The 2,386-nt window shown below is 35.9% G+C and overlaps 1 long non-coding RNA gene across 1 annotated transcript; it reads left to right on the forward strand.

The window, feature by feature from the left end:
- Positions 1 to 1,062: 1,062 nt before the first annotated feature.
- LOC136067622 (uncharacterized) lies at positions 1,063 to 1,637 on the forward strand. The gene is made up of 2 exons (XR_010629050.1): positions 1,063 to 1,322; positions 1,458 to 1,637. It is a non-coding gene; the product is annotated as an uncharacterized LOC136067622 (long non-coding RNA).
- The last annotated feature ends 749 nt before the right edge of the window (positions 1,638 to 2,386 follow it).

A 2,386-nucleotide genomic window follows, 5' to 3' on the forward strand; every position in this document is an offset into this window, starting at 1 on the left:
CAACACGTTGTTGTTATTCTACCTGCCCTTCAGGGCTTGAACCTTTTCTTGAAGTCTTGCTATTGTCCTGCCTACATGCCCAAAGGTATTCCTATTCCACGTCGTCAGAGACTTTCTACACTCCTCCAAACATTGAGAGAACGGATGAGGTCCTCCCATAATCATTGCATGGTCCCATGCCTCAAACACTATCTCCTTACACCCCTCATCCCTCAACCACATGGATTCAAACCTGAACAACTTCTTTCTTTGGGTCCTTTGCTTTCTGTCATTAGGAGCCTTCAACACCAACATGTAATGATCCGAGGTGGAAGCTGCAATATGGTGTAGTCTCACCTTGGGGAATGTACTAGCCTAATTTGTGGAAACCAAACCTCTGTTAAGTCCCTCCCTAACCCATCCACGAGAACCAAGTCTCCTACTCCATGTGAAGTCCGACCTGGTGTAGCCTATGTCTCTGAGGTTGCAACGGTTGACCGCTTTGCAGAAATTCTTCATTTGCCACACCGGGCGATCATTACCACCTTCCTTCTCCCTCGTATGCATTACCTCATTAAAGTCACCAAAACAAATCCTCAACCGTGGTTTTATTAGAAACCAAGCAAAGCAGTAGAGTAAGTTTAGGTCAAAATGTAGTTAAAACAAAAAGTTTATGCTTTTCCTATATGCTTCACTTCTTGAAAAATATTACACAATTTGTTACAAGAATTATTTGGGCAAGATTATAGGTAAGCTGAGAGATATACTAGTAAGAGTTCAAGTAGTTATTTCTTGAAGGGTATATTCTTGCGACTAGTACCTACATATATATTAAATTATGGACCCCACTTAGTCACATGTATAGCTTAAATAAATTTGTACCTACGTGTGAAAGTTAGTTACAATTGGAGCTCTCCATAATGATTGACGTTGTACAGGTTTAATGTGTATTCAACATACCCACACAATACATAACGGTAAAACTTAGATACAGTACTTTAGGCACAATTCTTTAAGTTTTTTTTTTTAAAATTTTGACACGTTACTATTTAATAATCACGGCTAACTACGTTAATCACAGCCAAAAAAAAAACTTTATTCCCCTGAAATCAAAGAAACGCAGAATGCCAAAGGTCTTTCAGCCCACCACGGATGGCTTCTCAAGCTCTTCTCTCTACAAACCAAATCACCACAACTGAGCAATGGCAGCACTAGATTCAGAGAAAGGAAGATCCAAAGCCCACATGCATAAGGAGGATCCAAAGCCCACAGAGGAAGAGAAAGTTGATTTCTTTAACCTTCCCTGTCCCATACCCTATGAAGAAATCCACCACGAAGCTTCAGTTTGTACTCTTTACCCATCAAAGTTTTCAACTTTTTTCAATAATGCATTATGGGTCTTAGTTTAATCTTACTATTTTCATGTTTTTTTTCCCCTCCTTTTTATTATTCACCGATTTGTTCTATTTTGGGTCTAGGCTAAGAGAGAAGCTTGAGGGAGCTAACCATGGCAAATCAGCTGCTCTTTCATGCTCTCATCTTGATCTATCTCCACTTCATTCTCTCTCTCTAACCCTCTTAGATCCTGTAATCTCTCTCTTTGATCTATCTTTTCTATGCTAAATTTTCTTTCAATAATTTAATGGGTGTACTGTCTATGTTTGGGTTTCAATAATTCAATGGGGTTATGCTAGGTCCTGTGCAAATTGGTTTGTGCTTCAGATGAATTTTCTAACTGGAGATAGTTGGTCTCTAACGCTGTTTAATGAAAATGTTAATGAGACACATGTCAGAGTTTTAAAAAGGGAACCTAAGATACTGCACTTATAATTATATCATTTAATGAAATACAAATGACGTGTATTCCATAAAAGAGAAAAACATTGAAAAAATATCCTTTTCACTTTTTTTATAAATTGTTTATAAGAAACTTTTTTCAATATCGTCCAACAATACTTGCCACAAGCCTTGTAGTTGAATTGGCACCTCCCTATATATAAAGTGCTTAAGGGTCTAGGAGGAAAAAGGTTCAAGCAGGATGTTGTAATTATTTTTCAAAAAAAAAAAAAAAATCTCTTCATATTTTTGACAATAATGGAACAGGGGTTTAATTTTTTTGAGGACCAAAGCATAGATTTTAAAAACTTTCATCATTCAATAATTAATGAAATCAATATCTATATCTATATCTATATCTATATCTATATATATATATAATAGACGAAACTGAGAGAAAGTCAGTACCTACAATTAAGGTCACGTTGACAACTCAGACAAGTGACGTCACTTTTTAAAAAGCGATACTTTGTGTTGGTTTGCAAGGGTGACACCGTTTAACGGTGATAGTGTATATATTAAAAAAAAAAAAAAAAAAAAAAAAAAAAAAAAAAAAAAAAAAAAAACAAAA

This window comes from Quercus suber, unplaced genomic scaffold (assembly GCF_002906115.3).
Source record: "Quercus suber isolate HL8 unplaced genomic scaffold, Cork oak 2.0 scaffold_79, whole genome shotgun sequence".
In the NCBI taxonomy this organism is placed as follows: Eukaryota; Viridiplantae; Streptophyta; class Magnoliopsida; order Fagales; family Fagaceae; genus Quercus; species Quercus suber.